The following is a 19278-nucleotide window of genomic DNA, read 5'->3' as shown; positions in this document are numbered from 1 at the left end:
ACAAGCAGTTACGTCTGCGAGGGATATTCCAAATTAAATTCTAAAGAAAGGAATGGAAAGATTTGCGATGTCCAGGTAGGCTTCACGGATTGTGGAGGATGCGGGTTCAAGTCCAGCCGGAAGCGCAACTTTTTCCATTTTTTCCTTTAATATAAAATTTAAAGTAAGGACGCTAAGCACGAAGGATTTCGTACATTGATCCGCCTATCTCTATCTCTATCACCCGTGTGTACCTAAATATATTGCTGTCCTGTCCGTGATGACGGCGGTCAATGCCACCGTACGCAATGTAGTACGCATACGCTCACCCGAACAATGTTAACTTCTAAGTGTAAGGCCTGAGTGGACGCTCGAAGCGGAGCGTTCGGCGGGGCGTGCAGCGTGGCGTCGGGCTCACGCGTGATGTGAGCAGCGTGCACTAAGGCCGCTCCTATAAGTTTGCATTTGTTTAACATGCACGCCGCACGCCCCGCCCCGCTGCATGCTCAACTCGAGCGTCCACTCAGGCCTTACACTTACACTAACTCTCTAATCTAAGTAAATTGTAAAAAATCTTATGAGAAAGAAATTCTTTAAACCCAAATATCAATAAGTACACAAAACATTGGAATATCCCCAAGGTCCGAATTCCCATTGAACAAACGTCGAATAAAACATATTAAAGCCAGAAATAGCCGATAGTAAAACTCAAGTAGATCAAACGGACAGCCTGACCCACATACGGACTGTTTAATTATGCGTTTCTGTCATATTTTTAAATGTCCGCTGTCTGTCAGCGTTATCGTAGTGACAGTCAATATGTTAGGGTGGCATGGAAAGTTGGAAAATTGGTGACAAATGTCGTACTCCATGCAAAGAAATCGAATCTCTCTCGATAGAGTCTATAGAAGTCCAAAACGCCCAATATGTAAACTAGAATAGATAATATGCGTTTTTCCCTACAGGGCCCATGTAGTGTTTTTTATTTATTTATTAAAACGTGTGGATCCTGTTGATACAGAATTATTTTAGCTGAAATGTTGATATTTGAAATAGATGACGCTGTACGGTGTCAAAAGTTATAAGTAGTAGTTAAGTTATAGGGGTTTAGTTTGTCAAAGCAATTACTATATTTTGCTTTTATTTATGCGTCAGTATGTCATTACTATATGTTTAACCCAAGAGTAGGTATATATAGGTATGTATGTATAAGCTTTATACCCATAGAGCTCCTAACCTTATTCCATAATGAAATAAAACCAAATAGGTATAAATATTGCGTACTTGCGGAACCTTACTAGTGCGAGTCCGACTCGCACTTAGCAACTTTTTAATTTACAGCAAACTAAATATTAGTCCTGTCAGCTGTCATCCTAGCACTGCGGATGTCAAAATAAATTTGACAGTGAGATGACAGTTTGACAGCTTGAGGGTTAAAGCTCTAAAGCGGTCTATTCACGGTCGGTCATGCTGGACGTCGGCGCCAGGTTAACCCGTGCGGTGCCGAGGACGCGATATCACGTCGTGGCAACTGAATGGGTTGCGGCAGATAGTTTCCCGCTAACAACACACACTGTCTGTTATTTAGAATAGAAAGTACAAATATTTTTATTCATAAACACAAACGAGACACTTTACCTACATATTTAGAAAAACGTAGAAAGAATATGTCATACTGAAAAACTAAATTATATTTATTGGGAGACAATTCGAATGTATACATATTTAAGCATGATAATTATTGCCACAAATATAGCCATATTTTTTTACATTTATGAGTAGGTATGTTAAAAGGTAAGTATTGCATTTGCTTAATTTAAAATTACAATTAAAATGCTTAAAATCTATATACAGAACGTACAGGGTTGTACGAATAAATGTTTACCACCACGTGTCGACCTGATTTTTTATCGCCAACTGTAGTTTTCTTTCAAGTGCCCACTACCCAACCAGACGATTATAACAAACCTAATCTCAATAAGGTTGGTTGGACGACCGACCGGTCTGGCCTAGTGGGTAGTGACCTGCCTATGAAACCGATGGTCCTGGCCGTCCTGGGTTCGAATTCCTGAGTATTTGTATAATATATGTATCGTTGTCTGAGTACCCACAAAACAATCATTCTTGAGCTTACCGTGGGGCTTAGTCAATTTGTGTAAGAAAGTCCCTTTAATATTAATGTATTTATTGTTTTATGACACAGTTCATGTGGCCACCTCTAGTTTAAATCGTCAGACCAGCTTGCTGACATCATAATATTCCATAGTTACTGGTCTTTTATAAGAATGCTAATTTTCAGATCAATAAAATACCAAAAAGTGGTTAAAAAAATGTTTTGCAAATTTTAAAGACAAGTTTTTAAACAGTTTATATGTGAACATTGCAAATTAAATAAAAGCGTGTAATAAAAAGGTTCCAAATCCCTGCTCTAATAGATACGATATTTAACGCTTTTATCGACAAGGCCCGATATCAAAGCGGTCGTAATGGCTACAAACCGTTTATCTTCCTCCTAACAACCGCCGTCAGGTCGAAAGACCCGGCAACCGCCTTTGATCCCCATCCATGTTTATTTGTCAAAGCAACAAAGAGAATCTATCAATGCGCAATCGCAAATCCTGATCTAAAATCTTAAGAATTAGTAAAGAACATTCACAGGTTTATTTTTAAATATAACATTCACTATGCTGAAACACACACAATTTGTCAGTAGGAAAAGGCGCGAAATTCAAATTTTCTTTAAGAGGACTACCCTCTTTTTTCCGCCTTTTTCTACTGACAAAGGTCGCTGTGCCAGAGTATATTTTTTTTCTCAAAAATGGACGGCAAAGTCGACGTTGCCGGTTAAAAAATAGGTCGCGAAGTGCGTAGTTTATGGTCATTCAAAAAATTAAAAAGTTAAAAACATTGCAGTCTCGATTTCGGGACTGCAATGTCGCATACAAATTCCATTATTTAACGAGTTCCAAACTTTTTAAAACTTCAAATGGCCATATCAAATGAAGGCATAGGTCCCTTAAACAGCCAAACAGATGATCAGTACTTATTATTATAAAGCCTATAACAGACTATCGCACCGCACCGCGACCTTGGAGCGTCGCACCCATAAGTGAGAGCGAGAAAGAGATATCTGTTTCTGTTACAGGCTTAATGTTGGTACCGCGACTATTTAGGTGTCTCAAATAGTTTGGCGTATTTTCAGCAGAAAAATACACTTCTTTTTTTTTAAAGGCGGCAAGCTAATTTTTTTAATGGTTGTACTTTTTTCTGTGAAAATTAATGGAAAATTAGAACGTTGCTTCTGTAAGTTCTGTAAAATATTTCTATTTCTTGCACCATTTTTGAGAAAAGCACTATATATGACTCGGCTGGAAGGCTACTTGCTGGCTTCGGATTCAATTAAACGGACTCCCAAGGTCGTCCGTTTAAAACGAATCCTCAGCCTGCAAGTAGCTACTTCCGAACCTCGACAATAATGTACTATTAAACATGTATAAAAATAAAACAAACCTATTCCGATCTAATCCACTCAATAAGTTCACAGACACTTGAAAACACTGGCAGTTTACACTGTTTTAAAATTAGAACGCAAAACGTATAGAAACTGCGATTTGAATATGGAACACGCGCGCGCGCCGGCCGCGCTCTCGAAACTGGCGATTAGTCGTTAGTCGTTCTGCATCGATATACGTAGATATAAATAAAATTACATCCTGACACGTGACCGGCGAATTTTGGACGATTTCATTCAGGTTTGCTTTGAAATAGTTGAAGACGAAACCAAGTTCAGGCACGTTTTTGAACAATTTGAAACTCCGATCGATAAAGGAAAAAAATATTCTACCTACTCGACACTCGTGTTTCAGAATGCACTAACTGCAGTAAAAGTAGGTATATTTATTGATAGGTCAAATATTTCATATTTTAGGGCTTTTAAAATCCTAGTTTTCATTCGTCTTAGTCTGCTAAGAGTTACAAGTACTGATGGTGGCCTACCTAGCCAAGATCGTTTCTGCTACGAGGCTACGACAACGACACGATTTTTTCCTGAAATTACCGAGAACTTTTACAACTTTCCGCAACTTGCACATCTGTAGTTACGACCTATTCTATCCTATTTGACGGATAGGACATTTCAAATCCGTCAAACTTAAAATACAGTGGCTTTCCATCAGAGAAGGGGTTCTTATGCTCAATGTGCATACGGACATAAGGACACAGGAAAGCCACATAGGTATCTACTTAGTATACACACACAATTCTATACAGTGTGTAAGTCTAATACGGGCAATAAATTAAACCAGATATAGAATTTACCCGTCTTATCATTAATTAAAATGTTTTTTTAAGTTACACTTAATTATGACCCCGTGATTAATTTTTTCCACATGTACCGAGCAGCAATGTACTGCAAACATTAAGAAACAGAAGATGACATGACATTACTAGATACGAGCTTTTTATAGTAACTGCCAACAAGCGTTGACAGTTACTTTAAAAAGCTCGTATCCCGTAACTTGTGTGGTGTATTACATTGCGGGCCGAATTATTTTGTATGGTTAAAATTTTCAATGCATTTCTAAGTAAAATCTATCTCAATATACTTTTTAGGTCCTATGCTAACCACCGTTTAAATATTCGCCCGTATTGGATTTACACACTGTATAATATAAATTACACCAAAATGTCAATCGATCGTCAATGATTGTCTCCTCTCCATTATTGTCCACTTCGTGTCGTGACGTAAATAGTTACGGTTTTGTCTCTTGTTTTGTTTTTATTTATTTATTCAACGTTACAAGTCAAAATGTGGTACAGTCAGACCAAACTAAAATAACACTTCTTGTCTGTCTTGTGATATTGCTCTATAAAATAGTTACAGGTAAAGTCTGCTTGGAAAGAGATGAGTCGTGAAATGTATGGGATCCAATATATTCTACGACTCTTCTTTTTCCGCACAGACTCTAGTCGGTATGACTTGACGCCCGATAGCACACAATTAATCTCTGTAGTGCAAATTAGTATGTGTGTATCTGTAACTGAATTACATGAGTGTATACAGTGTTTGTTGTCACGGCGACCTGTTTACGGCGTATCTTCTGGGAACGGTGACATAACAGCGGTTGCCGCCAAACGGCGCGCCAAACCTTGCACTCGGCATTCCGATGACGACGATACCTCGTCACCTGGGTTAGGGAGTCTATATGTGTGCAAGATCTAAGAATTAGGAATTTTTCGCGCATAGCTTGCACATTATGCACTGCTTCTAAACATGCCTTTTCCATTCCATCATCTATAGTTTGTCAAAGGACTGTCTCATTTCAAACATAGACAGAGAGAATCATATTATCTTTGTCTTGTTCTAGCACCCAAAAGAAAAGGATGAGTATAGTTTTCCTGGTTCTTACTGACTGATAAATTGGTTTGACCAACTATAAGTATCAAGGGTTGTCTCCGGCTATTCACGGCTAGCTGTGGGAGTCTGGTAAGTAAAAAACAAAATATATTTCGATTAAATCAGAAGCTATCGAAGAGCTAAGAGCTTTACGCTAAGCTGGCAGAGCTTTCACATAACATAGGTCTCCTTCTTGTTATTAAACAGGATTCCTACTTCCATTCCATCCACTGCAGAAATTTACTCGAGTACTCGTACAGTGAGAGGAACCATGCCTTATTAATTGCATATTAGTGGGATGTTTAACCTTTTGGACGCCAATGACCGATATATCCGCACCGTAGGTTCAACGCCAAAGACCGATTAATCGGTCACAGACCACAGAGCAACATCGACCTACGTGCATATACATAAAGTTCAACTTCAGTTTTGACACTTCAATGATGTGGCGCTGGCGTCTGAGTGACAGCTTTTGTGTTTGACACGGCGTGGAAAAGTACTTATAAAGTTTGGTGTGCTAGAATTAGCGCCCTATCCATGACAATCGTTAAGGTGGTGGTGGAAAGCTTCATTTGTGAGCTTAAGGCCGTTAATTCGCATACTAAAGTCAAAGACTCCAAGCCGATATCGAAATAATTTGTAACAGAAACAAATGTTTTCCTGTTATTTTGTTTTGATGTCGTTAAACGCGTGTTACGTTGTGAAACTGTGCATGTATCCTAAAGCTTAAAGGTCGTATGTGACTATAAAACTCCTTTGTAGATACGTCGCTTTCCTATCACGTGTGCCAAAGCCAAGCCGATGACGCGTAATCTCATCGTCCATTCGATCCCAGTGAGTCAAAGGCAAATGGCCAATATGTAAAGATAAACTGAACATTTAATTCTATTATCTCACTCACTCTCCTCCATAAAGACTGTCTTTTGAAAGAAATAGAACGAGATAAAACTAAGTGTTGATTTTAAACAGAACTTATGCAACGGAAATTCACAACCACATTTACACGGTGTTAAATTTACATATATATGTAAACGTTATGCATTAAACTATGCATGACCAGGAAACTGATTCCGAAAACAATGCATTGTGCGAGAGCTCTGCCAAGTTATCCCAAATTAGGAGGTACCTACAGTCAAAGAATTTAATTTCCTACCCATTTTGTTGTTTGTAACAGCTTGACTATGACTAGTATGAGGTCTCTAGCGACTTTCATATTGATTGCCACTGTGACTAGGTGCGAAATGGGTTGGAAACTACATGAAGGCACAAGTGGCGGGCGGACTTAATGCCTTAACACATTCTCTTGGCCCGATTCGAACTTTATAATACTTTGACTGTACAATGCGGTGTGACACACGCCTGGGGCCCATTTCTCAAAAGCTTGTAACTTGAAATACAAGCTGATGTTACTTTTTGTCAGCTTTTGTTAAAAGGGACTTCCACTTTTATTACAAATTACAAGCTTTTCAGAATGATAGCTCCTACCTACTTTCTTTTATTCCTCCTAATCAAGTGGAATAACGCCTTTATTTTCGATCTGCCTGGAATTTCGTCTATATTTCGTTCCTCAAAAGTCTCAAAACCATGTGGACAAAGGCCTTTATTCTCAGACAATCGCTAGTAAAGTGATTCGCGGCCAGCTGCGGCGCGTCCTCGCCCGTAAACGTCTTCGCACCCTTTGTTGTTGTCGCTTTGTTGTTCGCCATCGGCCTTCAGACGGTCTTTGCAATCGTAAAACAGTTTCAAGGAATTTTGCAGATCTTTGCGATGTTATCTATGAGTCGCAGAGTGTATTGTCAGCATTAGAAAGCTTTAAAGGCGTTAAAAGAAAGAATCGTTTGAGAAATGCATCCGGTAGACAAGAACAGCCGGACAGATGGACATACGAAAACCTTTTGTCCCAACTGTGACGAAGAAATTTACTCTCGCTCGGTCATTAAACACGCTTAAACATAAATTTTTGCTTGTGCAAGTTGCATTCGGTCTTATTTTTGATGAGTGCTTGCCAATTTAACGTTTAATTTGCGGGCAACAGAGACTTATGTAAAAGAAGACATGCTACGCCGACCCCAAGTGATTGCGATAAGGGCAAGAGAATGGTGATGTGATTTAAATACAACTAAAACACACATATGTTTCATATATCTGTAGAGGTACCTAAGGAATGAAGATCTATTTCCCGACATGACTCCCGGCGGGCCCGCTGATTCCAATTCCTCTGAACGGCGTCTGCGCACGCTTCCAGAAACTTATTAGTGTTATACCTCCGTGCTTTGTCCCCCAGACACATATATCACTTGAACAGTATCTAAATGATTTACACCGCACGTTGACGCGTTTCGGGCGAAAATGCGTTCTGCGAAAGGTGTAAGTAGCTTTACAGGAAAATTAGTTTGAAAATGCAGAGTGTAATTTGAGAGGTGATGAAATTATATAGCGCTTCAAAAATTGTTTTTTATTAGTTAAAGAGTGTTGATGCATTAAATTGGTAAAAATTGAAATGAGTCAAACTCTAAAAACAGTGAAAAATAAAGGTTAAAACATTCAAACGGTGAAACGATATCACATCCATTGCCATGGCAAGTCTTTTCCGTTTCAACAAGATAGCCACAGCTTCATTTAAATGTTAGTATAACTGTTGAGAAATAGTAGTTTATGCAACAGTGATATAATAAGGGTTCTTAAAATTCAAGGGTCGAAGTTACAAAACGAGACGTAGTCGAGTTTTGTAAAAAAAGACCCGAGAATTTTAAGAACCAATTATGAGCTGTTGCATACATTACTTTTTCTATGACAGCTGCAGCAAAAAAAAAAAAAAAAAAAAAAAAAAGATTATTAAAAAAAAAGAGTTATTATTAAAAAAAATAGTTATTATTTAAAAAAAATTGAGTTATTATTAAAAAAAAAAAAGAGTTATTATTTAAAAAAAAAGAGTTATTATTGTAAATGAAAACATACCTCTTTCAATCAAGATGATCGGAACTTGTATCTTTAAAAAAAATAAAGCAGTTGTATTATACTCATAAGATGACTGCTAGCAGTCATCTTATGAGCCTATAGACAAAGCATTCAAATGACATTGCTTTAGATATCACTGTCAGTCATTTAATTGACACATTTAAGTGCTGGAGTAGAAAAATGTAGATTATTATATTTATAATCAATACACAATATTAAAACGACAGCAAAAGCTGTGTACGTTGTACATGTGTATTATGTATTAAAGTCTATGTTAAAAATATATTCTAGTTGTCTATTCTCCACCAGCGACAAGTCAAAGATGACATTTACTGTCACTGATCTGTATCCGGTCTCTTTCAAACATGGCTTCCGCCCACTAGCTGCCCAATTTGTGTCGTCCCTATTTTATTTTATTTTACCTATACAATTTTATTTATACAAGTTTTTAAATCAGTTTTTCATTGTCGATTATTAAAATAAAACAACGTGATATTCAGAAGACATCAGTTTTATTTAATCACAAGATCTTCAACACGTGCCAACCACTGCGCCAGAGTCTGTTTAACAGGTTATTATACCCAGATTATTGAAGATTCTTTGTGAAGTGAGATCAAGACTGGAAATCTTACATAAACATTTCAACGATGTCTTCAGAAAACATGTCGAGATTGGCATCAAATTTGGGCGGACACATAACCTCAATAGAGAAATTGACTGGCATCGATACCTACATTCCGTGGAAGTTTGCGGTGAAAATGGTTTTAACATTGGAAGGTCTGTGGAAGTGCGTAGAAGGCACGGACACCGATGCGGATCGCGACGCGAAGGCGCTGGCGCGCATAAGTTTGTCGCTCCAACCGGCCCTATACCAACACGTGCGTAACTGCACCACATCGAAGGCTGCATGGGACAAACTTGCGGAGTGCTACGAAAATAAAGGATTATACCGAAGGGTTCTCCTACTGCGTAAGCTGCATCGGGTCGAGTACGGCCAATTCGCATCAATGTCGGACTACATCAACAACGTCATGGTCTTAGTACAACAATTAGAAGACATAGACAAAAAGGTGGATGATGAAGAGGTCGCCGAGATCCTGTTGTCTGGTCTGCCTCAAGAATATGACGTATTGGTATCCAGCCTCGAGACTGCGTGTCTGACTAGTACCTTAAGTTCGGATGTGGTCCGCATGAGACTTTTACAAGAGGAGCACCGTAGGAACACCGAGACAGCGTCGTCTGCTTACACCGCGACAAGCAAGAAGAAGAAAAATGTGACCTGCACCTACTGTAAAAGGCAGGGGCACGTGGTGAAACGCTGCTTCAAAAAGAAAAGGGAACAGAATAGCAGCGAGACAGATGGACATACAATGTTTGCCGCTGCATTCTCTGCCGTCACAACTACATCATCAGACTTCATAATTGACAGCGGAGCCTCTCAGCACATGGTGAATGATGGAAGCCTTGCTATGGATATTAAAGAAAACGTCTGCAATATCTCCATAGCCAACGGCCAACACATCCGCAGTGAGTCTATCGGTAAGGTTCCTCTCTCTGAATCAGTTACCTTGCAAAATGTTTTAATCATTCCCAGTCTCTCTAACAATTTAATGTCTGTGAGTCAAATGACTCAAAAAGGTTATGTGGTTGTTTTTTCCAAAGATGTATGCAATATTTATAGAAACTGTAAAACTACAGGCAACCCAGTTTTCTCTGCTACAAAAGTTAATGGGCTTTATAAATATCAAATCGAACAAGGCAGGTCCTTACCCCAGGCAAACTCCAAGCTCCTGCATCCTAGGCAGGAGACAGTGAGTGCCTTCAAGGCTGATTCTTTGCCATTGAGCTTGTGGCATTTTAGGCTCGGACATCTCAATACAGCAAGTATACGCATGCTAGGTGATGGGGATCAGTGTTCTGGTGTTGTTTTACAGGAAAAAGACAATTGCCTGCGCAGTTGCGTCTCTTGCCTGGCGGGCAAGATGCATGAGGCATCTTATCCCGTGGCAAGCTCAAGACGCGCTGCTACTCCACTAGAATTGATCCATTCCGATGTTGCTGGGCCAATGCAAGTCAGCACATGGGGCGGAGCCCGCTTCTTGTTAACATTCACCGACGACTGTACGAGGAAGACTTTTGGCTACCTCATGAAGTCGAAAAATGAGGTGAGTTCACACTTTATTAACTTTAAGAATATGGTTGAGAAGCAAACAGGGTTGCAAATAAAAGTTCTTCGCACTGATAATGGAACTGAATATTGCAACAATGAACTTACAAGTTTCCTAAAGAAGGAAGGTATAGTACACCAAACTTCTGTGCCTTATAGCCCAAGCCAAAATGGTGTATCTGAACGTGTAAATAGGACTCTTTTTGAAAAAGCACGAGCTATGTTGCAGGAATCCGGTCTATCCAATCGCTACTGGGGAGAAAGTGTAATGACGGCAATATACCTGAAAAACAGAAGCCCTACCAGTGCATTGGCGAACAAGGTTCCTGAATGTGAATGGACTGGATCTCCTATAGATCTTAGTCATCTTCGCGTATTTGGCTGCGTTGCATATTCTCTTGTTCCTAAACAGAAACGGCGTAAGCTTGATGCTAAGGCCAAGCCCTACGTTTTTGTAGGCTATGGAGAAACTTGTAAGGGGTATAGACTAAGTGATCCATCTGATCCTAGAGTAGTCATTTATTCAAGCAATGTTTCCTTTATTGAAAATGAGTTCTATGGAAAGAACAAACAAAATAGTGAGTTAGGGCAAGCCAATAAAGAGCATTTTATTTTTTATGATAATACAGTTTTAAATTCAAATGATCATAATATTCATAATGATGAAATTTCAAATAAATTGATCAACTGTGATATTAGCGATAAGTCTGATAATGTCTCTGAAAATGTTTCTAATGCTAGCTCTTCTGATGTTTCAGATCAGGAGATAACACCACCAGCGTGGTCACCACTGACTGATCAGTACTGTACTGGCGAAGACAGTGCTTCCGACAATGGTGAGGGACACACTTCTCTGCCTGAGCCGGAAGTTGGGTGTCAAGGAGGAGGGTCGACTGCATCATCAGATGATGACGCGTCATGCCCTCAACGCCCTGTACGTAGTACCAGAGGCAAATTACCACAGAAAATGGATGACTACGACTTATCAGGTATGCTAGCAGAGGCTAATTCGCCGGACGATCCTGTTTCCTACGAAGAGGCTATGTCCTCACCTGACAAAGAAGAATGGAGCAAAGCAATAAACTGTGAGTATGAAGCTCTTCTCAAAAATGGTGTGTGGGAATTAGTTGATCGGCCTAAGAAAGCTAACGTCATAAAATGCAAATGGGTTTTCAAACGAAAATATGATGCTGCGGGTAAATTTAATAAATATAAAGCGAGACTAGTTGCCCGTGGTTTTACACAGAAGCAGGGAATAGATTACACAGATACCTTTTCACCTGTAGTTAGGCACTCAACATTAAGAATTCTTTTCTCTCTAGCTACAGAACTAGATTTGCAATGTAATCATATTGACGTTACAACAGCTTTTTTAAATGGCGAACTAGAGGAGACTATTTTTATGGAACAGCCGCAAGGCTTTAATTGTACAAATAATAATGATAAAATATGTAAATTAAAGAAAAGCATTTATGGGCTGAAACAAGCTAGTCGTGTATGGAATGCTAAAATTCATAATGTGTTGTGTACTAATGGATATAAACAGAGCAAATGTGAGCCCTGTATTTATGTAAAAAGAACTCAAAGTGAATATGTAATACTTGCTTTATATGTTGATGATTTTTATGTTTTCCATAATAACTGTATAAATAGTGTATTGGAGCTTTTGGAAAAACATTTTGAAATTAGACATTTAGGTCAGCTTAAAAACTGTTTAGGCATAAATGTTACTAGACGGAAGGGTTCTTTAATTTTAGATCAATCAGACTATATTAAACGTTTATTGACTAAGTTTAATATGACAGAGTGTAAGCCGGTATCTACTCCCATGGCTATTAATTCTAAGCTTGATAAGTCGGACAAATGTTTAGATGAAAATATATATAAGTATAGGCAATTACTAGGTTCATTGATGTACTTATCAGTTTGTACCCGTCCTGACATATCATATGCTTGTAGTCAGCTTGGTCAATATAACACTTGCTTTGGTATGGATCATTGGCGTGCTGCTAAGCGTATATTAAGATATCTTGCAGGTACAGTAAATTATGGACTTTATTTTTGTAAAGGGGATAATTTAAATATATGTGCCTACACAGATGCAGACTGGGCCAACGATTTGTATGATCGCAAGTCATACACTGGTTTTGTTGTTAAAATTGGTGGCAACGTTGTTAATTGGGAAGCCAGGAAGCAGCGTTGCATTGCTTTATCGAGTACGGAATCGGAATACTTGGCAATTGGTGATGTATGCAAAGATATATGCTTTGTTCGAAATTTCATGACTGAAATTGTTGACAAACCTATAGATGCAACAGTATACAATGATAACCAAAGTGCACAGAAATTGTTACTTGTAAAGGAATATTCACACAAAAGAACAAAACACATAGACTTGCGCTACCATTTCGTAAAAGATCTAATTCAACAAGGTTTAATTAATGTAAAATACCTACCAACAGAGAAGATGGTAGCAGATGTGCTAACAAAACCCTTGAGTACTGTAAAGCATAAAAGTTGTATATCTGAATTGAGTATTAAAAATGTATAACAAGTGATCTTACAGGGCTATCTATCCATCTTATTTCTTGTTATTGTATGTAAATGATAGGAGACATGCATGGTGAATTCATAATATAGAAATGTTTAAATTGTGATATTAATATGTATGTGTACTCTTGTCGAAGGTAGAGAATAAGGAGGAGTGTTAAAAATATATTCTAGTTGTCTATTCTCCACCAGCGACAAGTCAAAGATGACATTTACTGTCACTGATCTGTATCCGGTCTCTTCCAAACATGGCTTCCGCCCACTAGCTGCCCAATTTGTGTCGTCCCTATTTTATTTTATTTTACCTATACAATTTTATTTATACAAGTTTTTAAATCAGTTTTTCATTGTCGATTATTAAAATAAAACAACGTGATATTCAGAAGACATCAGTTTTATTTAATCACAAGATCTTCAACACGTGCCAACCACTGCGCCAGAGTCTGTTTAACAGTCTAATGCACGAAATCAGTTTACTAATTACTTATCAGTTAAAATTTACTATTGCTATCACATTATACACATACTTACATACCTAACTCCCCTGTTTTCACTTAATAATACTCTACTCTCGAAAGCTCTGCCCAATCTACACCTCTGATCAATTGAAACACATTGCACGTTATAATTACAACTGTAAACACAAACTGATACAAAACACATGAAATATCGCATCTGTATCAACGGTAGACCTGAGGATTTATGCGTTTAATTAAATTTTCGCAATAATTTACGACATCTGATTTCTCTGAGCCTGTCAACTCCCACGCATACGTTGTGCATAGTATCTTATAGTCTGAAGACAAATCGACTTGAAAATTAAGAGTTCCTGTGATATGAACATGTACCTACCTAATTTTGTTCTTTAATCAGTTTTTGAAGTAATAAAATCATAAAATGTTCTACACAAACGTTTATAATTTCATAATATTTATCATAGTTAAAATTAAAACACACGAGTGTTTCACACAATTGTAGGTACTTATTGGCAAAAAAATAAATGAACATTTCACGTTCACATTTACCCAAGTTTTGTCAGAAAAAATATTGAATCGACCAACAGAAACTACTAACTCAAAAACAAAAACCTTATTTCCAATGCTCAAACTATAATATCTATTATAAGAATGAAATCGTAGGCAGGTAAAGGTAACTGAGATGACTATTTTTCACGAACCGTTCGTGACGAACACGATGCGTCACAGAATAAAGGGCCAACGTCTGAGTATAGTGCGTGACGCACTGCACTAGTGCACGAACCGTGCCAACCAAGTTCTGATACTTAATTAATACTACTGAAGCACAATTTCAATGTTTTTAATAAAGCGCTTTCTTTTATACATATAGTTATTAATTGTGGGTGGAAGTATAACTACCGTAGAACCTCCCAACTAACTATATTTAATATCCAATAATTTTTACTATGAGCGTTATTTACGAAAAACTAAAAAAAACCTTTACACCCCTAAATAGTTTCACCCTAACTCATCAGAGCCCGTACCGTGAGTCACAGACAGTGTCAAAACTGACATTTACGCTATCGAGAACGTAATTTACTTTCTATACATCTCGCTCGTACTCGCCTATTAGTGCGAACGAGATGTATAGAAAGTAAATTACGTTCTCGTACTCGCCTCTCTATTAGTGCGAACGAGATGTATAGAAAGTAAATTACGTTCTCGATAGCGTATATGTCAGTTTTGACACTGTCAGTGACTCATGGTACGGGCTCTGTACTTTTAATACTTATGCTCTATAAAACACTTTTCCATACAACCAAAGAGAATTAAGTAGATGCTTTTCCCTTGTCTCTGATACAACACAACTATGCCAAAATTCGCTTAAAATACACGAATGGTTTCTCCTAATAGGCAGTTTTTTGTTTTCGTTTGGTGAGCTACTCTTCTCTTCTAAAGTGTGCCAACCCTGGCTCCAGCTGATTTGGATCTATGTATCATAACTAACAAGCGTTGGCGCCACTATCTGATGGGCTGGGGTGCGCGTGCGCTCATTTTTATTTCCGCCTCTTATGACATCTACCCGTGATGTCATTTCGCGTAGGATATACTAGGCTAGAAGAGATATAGTATTCAAAACATTTCATTTTTTTAAATAGATATTTATCAGTTTAATTAGCAAAGCTACGTCGTAGCTGAAGGATTTTAAAAGGCAGTGGACACGTGGCACCCCTCGAGTTGGAAGTTTCCAAAGGCCTGCTTATCATCAGGTGGGACTCGAAATATACTTTGGTTACTGTCTAGTGGAGATACGAGCGTGATATAGAGTAAATGAATATTAGATTTTTAATTTACTTTTTCGTTGTTACTCAGCCACTGATTCGCAATGAAGGCTATTACTTTGCGAACGGCTAAATAGTGGAACTCAATTCCTGCAAATCTATTCGCAACCCACTATTACTTGGATATTTAAAAATTGTGAGTGAATAGACATTTTTTAGGTAAGCATGTCTAGACCGCATCGGCACTTACCATCAGCTGAGATTGTGCTGAAATGCTAAAGTGCTACGGAGACTATATACGAGGCTTTCATACAGCTACGACGGGGCCTACGGCGTAGCGCTTTTGTACAGCCAAAGGTTATAAACCATCAATAATATAGTATGCTATTGGTATGTTAAACATCAATGGTATGGTATATGGTAAACAAACTGCGGAGATTTAATTAAAGAATCGTTACAAGCAGATGAAGACTAAACAAATGTAATGAAAGTCCATTTTAACACTCCATTCACCACCTGACCTTGTTCCAACACGACAGAACATGTCACCAAAAGGAAACGCACGAGTTAACCTAAATCAGACAATAATACTGAAAACAAAAACGATATAAATGTACTAGCAAATCCATTGGAATTTCGAACTTGATACGTTGGGCATAAGTATTCAATTCGTTTCCAGTTTTTTGGTGGTTATGTTTAATGTTTTAAGTAAGTAAAAGTTGACAATGAACCTGGCAGGAAGCCAAACTCAGAGCTGATGTTTCCAACGCTATTTGAGCGCATTCGCTCAGGGAACTGTGTATACTTGTTACTAGGGATAGACGAGTATAACTTATTATTATGAGCCAGTGTTCAAACACTTCAACCACAAATTAGCTTGAACATTAAATTCAAGAATTCAAGACCGACAGATACGAGTTTTACTTAGGTATATATTTTTTAGATAGTTTTTATTAGATACCGGGTCGTTCTCGCATTTCGTGCAAATCGGTGTTTTCGGAAATTTACCAAAAATGTGGTGGCGTTTTCAAATATCTGTTAATGCAAGGTTGTAACATAGGGCCTAAAGTATATGTCTCTCCAATTAACAATTCTAAAAAGGTATGTATTTTCTTTATATGTACAATTAACACCCAATTTTTTCATTCATCTCTACATGTAACGCGTGAAGATATAACTTTGACCTACATTTTAACCTTAAGATACTACAAATAGAAAATTCGTTGTTTGTTCAATAAATGACTTATTTAGTTATGTTTTAAATCGTATAATATTAGAAGCTAGAAATAAATAATAAAAACTATACAGCCTTATAAGTGTATGGTTCAAGTAATTTCTTCATTACCGACGCGAGAAATAGATTAGCTATATTTTGCTATATAGCGAGGGTATATAGCGCCTACCGTCGATGCAACACATTGTTCGTCAGTCAGTTGGCCGCGTGATCTCGTAGCGGACGCCCGTGTGCCGCTGTTAGCGAAAATATATACGATCTCTCGGGTCGGGAAGGAGTGTGGTTCTCGTTAGTCTTCATCGCCATCGCATGATTTATACAGTAAGTAGCAAGTGTACATTATTATAATTATACGTAATGAAGTGTTTTAGTGTCGCCTTTCAGATGGTTTATTCTACAAAATTAAGGTCCGATGCCAACTGATGTAGGCGACAAAAACTTCCAAAACTTCATTCATATCGGTTTCATTCACTTCTTTTCCTTCCAATTTTACTGGGGAAGGTAATGAATGACTTAAGAAGGTAATGATCATATATTCGAGGCAATGCATTTAATGGAAAGAGGCTTAGTTATTATAAATATTACGTTGTTATAACATTTAAAACTGTATATGATAATAGGGGAGCCCAACCGGGGAGCCTTTGTAGTCTAAGATGGTCGAGCTTCACCGATATGTCTGACGGATGAAACTTACATATTATGAAAGAAAATATGTTCCTGAACATAAATAAATAGGGTTGCTTAAAGAAATATGGTCAAGACTATTTTTAATTATTTTTTGAAAAAAAAAATTTTTTTCTTCAAATTTCACCGATCTGTCTGACAAACGAAATAAGTTCCAATGGAAAGTATACAACTTGTACAATATAAATCAACTAGGTTGCCTATCTTTTTCCGGTCACTATTATGTGGTTATAGGGTTTCTTGCGAAAATCCGGTCACAAATAAGGGTTGCCAGGCTTTTAAATAAAATAAGAAGGGAAGACTATTAGCGATAACTCATAAACGGCTTAACTTATCAAGTTTGCTTTAATTTTGTTTTTATGAGTTTATTAAGCACTATTTTTATGATTTTTTTCATATTTTTTGGATCGATTTTTCAAAAGTTAGAAGGAATAACCGTTTTTTATTCTTTCTAAATTATTATTTCCGAAATGATTCACTTTATCAAAAAATGTTGTTTGCAAACTCCTATTTATTTTTAAAGACCTATCCAACGACACCCCACACTATAGGGTCAAAACGATAAAAAAAAATTACATAGGTACAAAACGCGAATGATTTAAATATATTTGTCTATGCTAATTTTTGAAAATTTGAAAACTATGTTTTATGTGATATGGTGCGCAGATGATCAAACCGACTTAACAAACACTTGGGGTTAACAATCTCGACTTATAATAATGATAAGTAAATGGTAAATGTACCATCTAGCTTGAACATTATAAGTTGAGATTGTCAACTCCAAGTGTATGTCAAGTCGGTTTGATCATCTCCGCAGTGCTTAAGACACATGTTTTTAATATTGTTGATTTTAATTGGTGTTAATTTTCTTGAAATACAGTTTTTTTATGTTCGATTTCATAAGTTTGTTTCATTACCGTTCACTGATAAAATTACCATCTCGGCCGAATTCATTACCAGCGCGTAGTTCATTACCAGTAGCCTTATTAAATGAAAAGTAATAACGTTACAAAGGTGCCTTTAGCAGAAAAATGTTAATAAATGAATCCACAAATTGACGAAACTCAAAAGTTTACCATTTAAAAGAAAAATTACAAATCGAGAGAATCTCACCGATTTGCACGAAATGAGAGAATGACCCTAACCGCTGTTGCCCGCGACGTAATGAAAGTGAAACTCCCTCGGGCCGAAACGTATCAATTTCAAACCGCTTCATTCAGCGTTAACAAAAAATCACCGTTTCTGCTTGGGCAAAAATGCTTTAAATTATAAGTATGTCCGGATGTTCTCCTGTACAGGTCGCATTCTTAACCGATTCGAATCACGTTTAATTATCAAAAATGTAAAATTATAAAAAAAAAAAAAACAGAACTAGCACAACAAAAACATGGCGCTAGTGCAGGGTGGAGTTAGACGGGCTAGATAGGGCTACACCGTCATTGAGACCGACGAAATGTTGGATGGGTTTTAATTTGTGCCGTGTCCCACGGATACACATGCTGGTGGCTCGGATTATCGAAATCATAATTTTGGATCTTAGCCAACCCATTACTACGCTAAGGGATCTGTCCCAACGGTCAGCGATGGCTTCACCGAGATGTTTGATGAAGGTGATGTTTCTTAACCGATTCTGGTGAAATTTTGTAAGCAGGTTTGATAGTTAAGTACCTATGTAGATTTTTTTGTCGTTTCTTTTTGAAAAATATTTATAATAGCGATATTAGTCACAAACGACTTAAATGCCATTAGGGTCCATGGCGCTAAAGACTATTGTGAATTTTCTGTGGTTTTAGGTTTTCAACTTAATTTTAAAATATCTGGGTGACCGAGCTTCGCTCGGAAAACATATAATAACTCGGAAATGCGCGTTTTCCCAAAGATAAGACCTAGCTAGATCGATTTTTCGCCCCCGAAAACCCCTATATACCAAATTTCATCGAAATCGTTAGAGCCGTTTCCGAGATCCCCGAAATATATATATATATATATATATATATAAATAAATAAATAAATAAACAAGAATTGCTCGTTTAAAGGTATTCGATTAATAAACATATCGTGAAGTCTACAGC

This window comes from Cydia amplana, chromosome 15 (genome assembly GCF_948474715.1).
Source record: "Cydia amplana chromosome 15, ilCydAmpl1.1, whole genome shotgun sequence".
In the NCBI taxonomy this organism is placed as follows: domain Eukaryota; kingdom Metazoa; phylum Arthropoda; class Insecta; order Lepidoptera; family Tortricidae; genus Cydia; species Cydia amplana.
The sequence above is the reverse complement of the archived record's forward strand: the minus strand, read 5'-3'. Positions refer to the sequence as shown.